We start from the raw sequence: 11,981 nt of genomic DNA on the forward strand, positions 1-11,981 counted from the left end.
CTGACTGATCGCATAGACCAGTTGGATGCTCCTATACAAGGGCGGATATTTCATTTCACTGTTGGGGGGGACAATAAACAGAAAAATTTCTCAAGAGCAATTCCTGAAGGGGACACCAAAGGTGCCTCTAAAAGTACTGTTGTATTAAATGTATATAGAGGTCCATTATGAAACATTTCCATAAGCACTTCATTCCTTTCTTATGAAGATTTTATCAAATTGCCTTTGATATTACTGGGGTCTTTCTACTTGGCGTTTCGGTGCACTGAAAAATGATCGGATGTCTGTTTTTCTTTTCTCTGCCATTTTAACTGACTGGCTGACAAATAGACACACACACACACACACACACACACACGCACACGCACACACACACACACACACAGCATGCAGGTTATTTACAGTAGTAGGTGAGATGCAACACCCATTAACTGAACTAAAGCTAATATATGCCTAATTAGATTTAGTTTTCCCGAAAAAGCAGATCTCTAATGTTTTGCTGTCAGTGTGTAAAAGTCCAGAACGCTATGAAGCCTGCCAGAAACTTACTTATATTTTAACATAATGTTTGTTGTAATTATGTCTTTTTTATTAATTAAGTCTTCATTTATTTCCAAAATTATGAACAAAATAACATAGTGGCAGCCATTTTACATGCAGTAAGAAAAAAATAATAGACTTAGAACCTAATTACATAGGGTAAGTTAATCTTAAATATTATATTATAGAAATATTACTGTTACCATCTACAAAAGATAAAGTATTTTGGTATGAAAACCCGCATTTTAATTTAACCAAGTATCCTGTATCATAAATACATGTCTGGCATTTGTAACAAACCAAACCGCTTGAAAATCGGTCGAAAATTCAGTGAGTTATGATGATTTTAATTGTGGATAGACCTCCTGCCTCCATAGACGTACATGCATTAGGAGACGCGGCTGCTCCGTACCAACACGCTGACGCACAAGATTCAACCGCGAGGTAATGGAGCGAACAAAATGTAGTCTGGTTACAGTTGTGAATGTGTTTTATTCTATTGAGTGGTAGAAGTAAAGAAAAATGTCTGACACATCCTTTGTTTTAAGTTAACCTTTGCAAAGTAGCTTCTTACTGGAGGTCTGCCACCACTGACACACTTCCAGAGATCCTCCACAGACACTCGTACCGAGGGCTAATGTGTGTGTGTGGGGGGGTTCATGTGTGTGTGTGGGGGTTCGGGGAGTCAGGTAGGCAGTGGACCAAACCACTGTGAGGCGTATGAGGGGGGACGCAATCTTTCGAAACTTAAAAACGCATTGTTTTGCGTCTATAATTAGCACAAGTGCTTTCAGTGCATATTATTATATTATTTAAAATTATATAGTTATGTTTACAATGATATATTGAGGGGGACAACTCTCTGTTAGACCCAGGAAGGGGGGGTCCGGACCCCCCTGTCCCCCCCGTAATTTCCGCCCCTGCTCCTATAATCTTTTCAAATATATTTTTATTCAAATTTGCCAAAATAGTCATCACAGTAGTTACACAATATTTCAAACATCAATTTCTTAATAGAGGTAATGGGCAAAGTGAACCCTGAGTGTACAAGTATGCATGAAATTCAACATATTACAAAACCGTCACACATACACTGATACACAGACCCCACAGCTAATTGCCAGAGTAACATAACATACAAGTGGAGATGCACAAACTAAATAGGATGATAGAAGTAGAAAAAAATAAATAAAATAAAACTTGCAAATTGCCCGGACTGCATACTGTCAATGTAAGGTCAGTGGCGATAAAGTGACTCAGTATCTATAATCATTAAAGTTACAGCATCTCATCAGAAGGAAGCCTCTGCAGAGCATTAAAGGATGATATAAATGGTTGCCACTTTGTAACAAATTTATCATTTGAACCCCTCAGAGAATACTTAATTTTCTCAAGCTTAAGAAAGAACATTACATCCTTAAGCCAAGTAGAAATGGAGGGGGGCTGTGCAGATTTCCATTGAAGAAGAATTCTGCAACGAGCTAACAAAGTTGTGCACTGAAAAAAATGAGACTTTGGATCAAAGTAAAAAAATTGCGTCAACTTGTTACAGCTAATTATTTTAGTTTTTCTCAAATGAAAAAAGTTCAGTTTAAACAAACCAAATATCTGCAGTAATCTTAAATCAAAAAAATTAATTATAACCAATGAAAGTTTTCAAATATCATGAAATCATAATTTCTACTTGCAACAATGTTTTTCTCTGCATTAACTTAGATTTTCACCTTGGCTTGAGCCAATATCTTACACAACTACAAAGTAATATTTTGTGCAAATACAATATATTTTTTCACTTTCAGAAAAACTAATGAAACTGCGTCAACTGTGTTACAAGTAACTGAGTTACTTTTCTCCAAGTTGAAAAAACAAGTTGGTTGAAATTCTGAAAAGACACACACACATAGTGACATTCTTAACATTTATTAAGACATCTTTTACATCGGCGTCAACAACTCCATACATTTCAAATGAAACAACTGAATGTCCTTTTTACAACTTAATTTTCTCCTTTTGTATAGCATCAAGGTTTGAGGTATTTAGAGAGGTTAAAGTGCACATTCAAAATACCTTATACTTATCAATTAAGAGCAAAACAAAAGTGCATTTACTCTGTAAAGTATTAATAAGCATCACATATCACAAAACACAACATTTACAGTTGCCAGTTCAATCTAAAACCAACCAAGATGCCTCTTTAGACCAAAGTTTGTCTGTTGGATTTCCAACATGACTATTTCAACATAAGTGGTCAGTTCAGTTGCATTACTCCAAAGGATTTTTAAATGACATGTCAATAGAGTCAAAGTGCTTAAGAACCAGAAGTCTAATACATTCGACGAGTTCAATGTTGGAATAAATTAAAATCAAACAATTGTACATAACATCCGACAGCAAAAAAAGTTGTTATAGCTCCAACAAAAGGTTCCTGCCTTAAAGTTGGTGAACATCGCTCAGATGAAAGACATTTTAAGTGACAATTAGTGACATACTTGTATGAAATAACAGCATAAAACGCTAACAGTATCAGCATTTAACAAGTCAAAAAAAGTCTCCTTTATAAAAATGCTAAAGTGCCATTTTAAGACCAAGAAACACATGTCCACGATAAATTTAACATACAAAATCTGACCCTGGCAAGTATAAGAACTTGAATCATACCAGTACTTACTCTTGCAACATCACTGCCTTTGCATTCAAGATATTTTACAGTAACCAAACCCGTCAAAAGTAAAACAGAACATTAACTTAAAATGGTCTTCAAAGTGACCATTTATCAATTATCATTTTCCCCCCACAATTCCCCATATCTCTACTTGCTCCCAATATCTCTAAATCTTGCAGGTTGTTGGTTCTTCAAAATTTCTCAAAACAAACCACATTATGGTCAAACACAATGTAATGAACATTATGTTTGACCATAATGTGGTTTGTTTTGAGAAATTTTGAGGATTTACATCATGAGGCACTTTAGGAGGCACTCTTCTGATGTTAATGTCCAGACTCTAGCAACACAGACACAGATCAAAAGATAATCAATGTAATGGCTTTCAACTCACCGACTGAGACACAACTGAACTGATAAGGAAATCACAAATTTCATTCATATGCATTTCATACCTGATCCAAAGGTTTAAGGTTTTCTCACGGACTGCTCCACCTTTGCTCCTAATGATCTGGAGAAGCTGACTGCTCTGCTTATGCAAACAGGCCAAGAATCGTGCTTGTAGAGGTACCGTTGTGATGCGTAGGAATTCAGCATTGATCTGAAATATACAAATTAGACAACAGATTTTGTGTTAGATAGCCACTCAGAAAAATATATCATGTATGAGGACACAGCCCACATATATTTACAATTTAAATATTATAAATGTAATTTAATGTCTGTTGTCTATATATCATACCAAGCTGAAATAACTGCTGGAATATTTTCTTCAGGGACATGTAGTTTCACAGCAAAACAAGAGCACAACACACTCACAAAAAAATATTATGAAATGATAATATTCAACTCATACCTCTTCTTCTCGAAACAGCGCTGGCCATCGCTCCTGGAGTTCTTCCACCCAGAGCTGTTTTTCCACAACTTCTTGTCTACGAAGGGCAAACGTCTTGGCCAGTTTGTCTCCGATAATCCTCTCGTCATTCCGTTCCTTCACCTCCTTCAAAAGTACCTGCCGTTCCATCTCAAGATTCTCTGCTGTCTCGCCAGCTGGATAGGATGGCATATGGTTGGCCTCACCATCTGCAGCTTTGGCCTTCAGTGCATTGACACCAAAAAATAGGACCCAAATTACAATTGGTTCAATGGGATTAATATGACATTAATATGATTATTTAACGTGACATCTTGATTATTGTGGTGTTGATTTTTACTATATCGCCCAGCCCTAATTAAAAGTTAAGCAAGAAGTGTATTCTACTACCACACACATGCTGTGACACCTCGAATTCAACTCCTTCGGGTTCAGTAAAGCATACAATCAATCTCCATCTACTTATCCCATGTGAAACAACAATACTACATTATAATTCCTATAATCATAAGCATAACCTTATATCTGATATTCCACAACTGTGTAGTGCTAATGGCATTCAAATATGACAACTTACCATTAACAGGTGCTGGGATGCTAGATTTTGACATTAACATGAAGGTGAATACAGTCAACAGCCAAACTGCAATCACTCCAGACTGTAAGAAAAAGGGAGTCATTTGTTAATGAGAGCAAAGTAACACCAAAAAAGCAGACTACATGGGAGGTTTGATAATGACATTTTGCTAATTCAGCTTGGTAGTATAAAGTTACCGGTTGAACAATGAACAATACCAGCCAAGGTTAATCAACACAAACAACTCATCCGTGGCTACAATTTGTGGGTTTGTGGTTCACAAGTTACTAAATATGAATGTAGCTACCGGTGACAACCACAGGCCGCCTTTTAACGTAGCAAACACAGTCACGGTAGGTGTGTGCTACCACTGTAGACCGTGCCTACACGTGTGGCTCAAATGGCTAGCTAGCTACCTAGCACAATAAACGCAATGTATTGTGCCGAGCTGAGGCAACCTTAACAGAGTGGCGAGCAAAAACGTAAATTTAGTAAATAGAAAGATATCAAAATTAGAATTTCAATGTTTCTGATCGACCACTTCACATCAAAGGTCCTGTTTGGACGCAACACGTCGTTAGCAAACCAATCTAGTTAGCTACTGTTAGCTCCACGTCGTGCAATGAACGACGATGGAAAGTTCGTTTAATAGCAATTAGTCATATTAAAATCACATCAACGCGTAACAGTGATGTAAAAAAAATAACTCAACGGTCTTTTTATATTTCTTATCGATTTCCATCGCTCTCGTGGCTCTCACCCAGTCTTCATGCGGGAAAAGAAGATGGCGGACAATCTGAAATTTAACTTACCAAAGTTTGATTATGTCAGTAGTCACGTGACATGCAAACTTGAACGTGAATGAGAAATTGCTGTTCGATTCAAAGTCAGTCAATTACATTAAACCAATGAGGCCTTGTTTTAAGTTGAATCAAACTGATTACAATAGATTAAACCAAAGAAAAGACTGAAAAGTAATTTTATTGGTTCAGATCAAGTAGAAATCATTCCTTACATGAATGGCAGCCCATGTTCACTTTTTTCAGTGTGAAAGCGACAATGTCTGCTTGATGCTCCTATAATCTTGAGTGTTTTATTTAGGTTGCAATGACCCAGTCTTATTTGGATGATTGTGACTTCCTCTCGTCTGCACCTGCCTACATTTCTAAATGATTCATTAACCTTGTTTTGAAAATTATACAATTCAATGTCCAACTTTTCTTGCCATTTATCCACTGCTTTCCTCCAGATCATTCCTTTAACTTCTGATTTACTTAATGTTATATCTAACTAATTTGTTTCTTTTTGCAGGGTTTGCTTTGCTAATAAATCAACCTCTTAATTTCCTTTCAGACCCACATGAGCAGGAACCCACATAAATCTACCTTGCTGTATTATTCTGGAATGCACCTGTAACACCTTGAATAAAATATCTTGACAACTAGACTTGAAGGATCTCAGGCTCCTGAGAACTGAAACAGAGTCAGAGCATATTAAAACATTTCCTGGCTTGACCTCTTCAATCCACTGCAGCACCAAAAGCACTGCTAGCATCTCCACTGAGTAAACTCCTAGAACATTTGATGTACGTTTCACTATTTCTATTTTCAGGAACCACAAATGCAGCCCCTGTTGCCTGATGTTCTGGCTCCTTGGATCTGTGAATATACCTGTAGGAACTGAGAGTAATGCTCTTTAACGTGATGTGAACAAGCTGTTACCAAGTCCACTTCATCTCTCTCAGTCATCTTACGTTCCAACAAGTACATGTCGGTCAGTGGAGATGCTAGCAGCCATGGCTCAACATCTGGGATGACTGATGTTCTCCATGTCCCTGAATTTTGGCCCAGTAGTTAAGTCATTAGCTGTTTCCTTCTAATCTCTAGTGGCATCTCTCCTGCTATGACTTGCAGGGCTGGGATAGGTGTTGTTTTCACTGCTCCACAGCACAGCCTAAGAGCTTGCGCCTGAATCTTATTGAGCTTTTCAAGCAGTGTTTTAGAAGCTGACCTATAAGACACACTACCAAGTCAAATACAGACTGGGTTAATGCTATATATATTGTTTTCAATGAGGAGAAGTTTGCACCCTATTCCACCCCACTTAGACACCTCATGATATTTACTACCTCCTGACATTTGTTCTTTCTCCTCTTGTTTTTTTCTTTGTTTTAAAGAAGGCTGAACTCCACCGCCTACTGTTTCTAAGTATGAACCAACAGGGAGGTAAAGTCGACATCACATCCGGTAGCCTAAAGACTCTCCTACTTCATACAGCATAAATTATTTCAGGATTTTGGATTTTGGGATATGTTACAGAATTTGAGGGCATTCAACCACAAATACACAAGTTGATGTCCTGAACATCGCAGAGATCAAGTATAGGCTACGCTTAATTTCCGATCATGCACTTGACGAATCTCTTGCTCTCCTTGACGTCCAATGTCTATAAAACAAGCAATCGTTTTTCACATCATAATGGTCACAAAACACACCATGTCAATAGTAATTCTATCAATGACAATAAGTTTTGGTACATCCCAGTACAGATCAACAGAGAATTTACAGGATGGCTGACAAAGCTGTACTTTACATCCTACGGTACACAAATCTATGACCTGTCTGTGCCCATGGAATTTTTCAGAAAAGACAGTGGAAAATCATACATTGTTTATTTGTTTATGATACAAAATGTAAGGGAACAGAGCAGTATTTTGTGTCATGATTATATGAAGATGTTCTTTTTGGCATCAATGGGTAGCCGCATTGCATAGCATAGCTAGTGGCTCTATATCGGATGTGGACTTTAGGGAGACTTCCGCTTTACCTCCCCATTCATGTTGGTTTCTTTTTTAGATGCGAAGCACCTCATGGATCCAAGGTGTCCTACACTGTTAGAAGAGGGAGTACGGAGACAGCACTTATCAGGTTCTGAAACACCATAAGCAGTGCTATGCAGCCATTGAAACATTGGGATTGGTGTTTGGGGGGTGCTGAGGTTGAAACAATAATATCAGTGTTTGGGAGCACTTTAAACACAATATTTTTGTCATGATCTGCCCCTGTCTGCATGACCTGCCCTTGTCTGCATGTTCTGCCCCTGTTCCTGGTCTATCACTCCATTCTCTCCCCAGTCCTGCCATCCTGTAGACATCCACTAGATGTCCTCGGACTTCCCCTCATCACCTTTCACCCCTCCTGCACCACCACACCTGTCTGTCATCAGCCCGTTAGCCTTGTGTCCTTGTTCTGCCTTCTCCTGCCTGTCATCTGCCAATCAGCTCCCGGACTCTTCCCTATCCTCCTAGCTGTTCCCTGTTTGTAATTTGCCTCAGTGTGTTTATATGGGCTGTGTTTCTCAGTTGTCTTTGCCAGTTCGTTTGTTGTGTTCCCCGTGTTTCCAGCTTAGTCACCAGGGGCCTGTACTACGAAGCAGGATTTGGGGTTAGCGAGCTAGCTTTGGGTTTAACCCTGGCTTTTCGGTCTCACGAAGGTAGTTCACTTTTAACCGGGGTAGATCACCATGGTAACCTATGCTGCACGGCTAACCTGCTCCGGAGCAGGTTAAGTTCAGGGTATCGGATCAAAACGTATGAAAGGCCCGCCTTCTGACCAATCAGCTCTCTGGAAACAGGGAGTCACCATTCCTACAGGATCCCGATATGGACAAATATACAAATGAAAATCCCAATAAAAAACTGAAAACTGTTATTTTTGAATTAACAGACAGTAAGAAGTGCTGTTCGCAGGGCGACGTGTTTACAGACCAGTAGAATCACGTTGTTTTCCATGATAACTTATTATATCGGAGATATAGCAGGTAGGCTACTTAATTGACCATATTATTAATGGATTAAAGTTGCTGTTGCATATATTAATTGCGCTGACTTTATTTAATTGGATTCCCAACAGTGTTTTGTTCAATGTCGGCTATTCATATTCCATTACCGCAGCCCTGAAGAACAAGAGACCGACTTTATGAATAGAAAATCTTTTTACAGCCTAAATGTGTCCACAAACTATTTTATCAATGAAAAATATGCCCACTGTGTCCTAATGACGGGGCAGTTCCTCCAGTAATCCTCTCTAGCCTTGGAAGCAGAAACAACTTTTACTTTTCGCGGTTATGTTTTGTAATGCTGACAGTTATTCATTATAAGAATTTGTTCTTCTTGAGAGAAGAACCCAATGTTAGTAGCTATCCATTTCTTTCCGATACCCATGTTGAAAATGTCAGCAGGAAATATTAGGGCTTATATCATCCTATAATTAGGTCTATTGTTTATGGCTTTTATTGTTTGATTAGCCTATTTTATTATTTTCGCCTATTTTTAGGCTATTACTTATTTTTATAGTTTTGCGCTTATATTCTATGTCCTTTTCCCCGCTGAATCATATTACTTTTGCTGCACAACTATCTAATTTCCCCACGGGGATCAATAGTTTCATCTTATCTTATCCGAATTGTCTGATCTGGATCTGTCTGTTGCATGTGATTGGCTATTTGTTACAAACCCCGCCTCTTTCATGTGAACGCGCTCATAGCTGGATAGGTAAATCCTGGGTTGACAGAGCCAGTTGATAACCAGCTACGTGAGACCAGTTATCTGGATCCCCAATGTTAGGTTTAGTGAAGCCGGCTAACCTAACTCAAACATACCCTGACTTTGTTGAACTTGCTTCGTAGTATAGGCCCCAGCTCTGTTACCTGCCTTGTCACCAGTGTTGTCTCGTGTTGTTAGTCTGCTTAGACCTTCTGCCAGGTTTGGAGTCTTTGTTTCCTTTGCCTGTCGGCCTGTTTTAGTTTTGCCTTTTGCCTGTCGGCCTGTTTTAGTTTTTGCCTTTTTTGGATTGCCTGCTTTGTTTTTGTACTTCTGCCTAAGTTCAGCTATTAAAGCTCTTGCTTCTACCAAGTTCTCTCTTTGCCGGTCATTGCATTTGGGTCCAGTTTTCCCCACACGTGACAATTTTGGTTTTGAAACACAAAACGTGGTAAATCAATACTAAAGTGAGGGTTTCGAAGCTATACCCAGTTTTAAGTGTTTCAATACACATGCATGAGTCTGCAGACACACAAAGAGTGTTTTGAAAGTCAGTTTATAAGAGAGCTTCTTTAAATAGCACCGTTTTATTTTACATAAGATAGGTTTGACCAGTGACCCAAATATTTCAGTTTCAATTACCAATGAAATGCCCAATCTGGATTTTTTGGCCACATAAATTTGGGAAATTTTCACTTACATTCTTGAAGAGTTTGATTTGTAGATGGAGAACAAGGCTTTAGAGCATTCTAACCCATTTCTAACGCATCACATTGGCCTGTTTTACTGTATTGTTTTCAAATATTACTAATGTGAACAAAACTGTTATAGCCATAAAATACAGCAAATGCACTAGGACACTAGGACACCTCATTTGTTTTCTTTGTCTGTGTGAATTGGAAAATGGAAGATCTCAGGTGGGTGGAGCTAGCTTGAGGTGTGTTTGTTTTTCTGGCACTGTTCTGTTCTCTGCTTCCTGCTGTGCTGCTACAGAGGCCAAGTTTACCCACAGCTAATGTTGGATTGGACAACATGCTGCAATGGTACAGTATGTTGCTGGAGACTGTTTTATTACATTTTGTATGTGACTGGTATTTAAGATATCCACCTTAGTTTGCTGGTAGCTATTTATAGCTACCCTAAAGCTAGCTAGATGATATTTGCTAACTAAGCTTGTAAACTGTTGTTGACATCTTAAAACAGTTCTCTATTTAACCTTAGCTTTATCACATTCGTGCTTTGCTAATAGCTTTGAATTGAATTGAAATTTTTTATTGACAATATAAAAAATATATTATGTATGTATGTATGTATGTATGTATGTATGCATGTATATATATATATATATACATATATATATACATATACATATATATATATATATATATATATATATGCACAGCCTCACCAGGAGGCATCATATCTTTGTATAATATTTGTCAAAAGGATAAAACACAATAAAGCCCAAGAGCTTATTTCCTAAATAGTAGTTTGCCAAATGAAGCCTCTGCTGATGCTGAATCTGTAGGTTACATGAATGCTACAGTGGCTAGTGAGTAGCTAAATACATAGGTTACTGTTACTTCAGTGTTTCAGCTTCTGCTGTAATAGTTATCTTGTACGCACCTTTGCAGATTCAAGAAGAAGTGGAATCATAACTAACTCTGGTGTGCATGTGTATGTGAGTGAGGGTGAGTGTGTCCATCATGTGTCCTCCCTCAGCCACAAACCTCGACACTGTTGAATGAGGAGGTCAGAGCAGCATGATGCTCCACCAGGAGGAAACATCAACCCCACAAGACGCTTCAGTCGGCCCTGTAACTCCCTATATTTCAACCACTGGCCCATTCTTACAGCGCAAAGATTTTACATAGTAGCCACAAATAAAACTGTATTAGCTGTGCACAACTTCTCTGATGCCCTCTGCCCTTGCTTTCTCGTACTTCATTTTGTGGTAGCAGTATCACAAAATTACTACATAATCCTAACCCTAACAGATAATATATGGATACTATGGATCAGTCTGTCTATCTAACATTTTGGATGCCACTGAACCAATGTTTATTCATTATTGTGTAATTGTCTATACAATATACAATATAATTGTCACACAATATCTTTGACTTATGAATTTTTACATAACTTAGGGACATATGATGTATCTCATGCTTCATGTGGGCATGGATAGCCTTACAATACCATATCTTGTATGCTGCTGATTGTTTATTGATAAAACTAAGATTTGTTTGTGACAGCATGAATCATAAATGAAGCATAAATAAAAATGCCTAAAAAAGTGATCTTTTTCTGTCCTCATTTGAGGTAAAGATATTTTAACTCATTGAACAATATTTGACAAATAGGTAAAATAGTTGGATGATACACCATATGAGGGTGTATCGATATGAAACAATGTAAAACAGTTACTGTCAAGGATAAACACTATAGTGGTGTTTGGAGTAAAAGGGATTAAATATACCATAGTGGTGCCTGGAGTGTGATTCATGGTATTCAGACTGAATAGCCATTTCGTTACCTCTCCATTATTCAGCCTGAGATTGCCTCCTAGCTAGCCATTTCCTGTGTGTGTGTGTGTGGGGGGGGGGCTGGGTGTATTTACCAAGAATGTATGAATTTAAAATAAACTACAAACTAACTACAGCAGATATTTATTGCTTTTCGTAAGTGTGGTTGATTGTATTAGTGTGACCTGATAATTTTGATTTTTATTACCTTTCTGCATTAACATCACTAGCTCAACGTGTCTCAACCAAGCCTGTTCCCATCC

Source organism: Centroberyx gerrardi, chromosome 19 (genome assembly GCF_048128805.1).
Source record: "Centroberyx gerrardi isolate f3 chromosome 19, fCenGer3.hap1.cur.20231027, whole genome shotgun sequence".
Lineage (NCBI taxonomy): Eukaryota > Metazoa > Chordata > Actinopteri > Beryciformes > Berycidae > Centroberyx > Centroberyx gerrardi.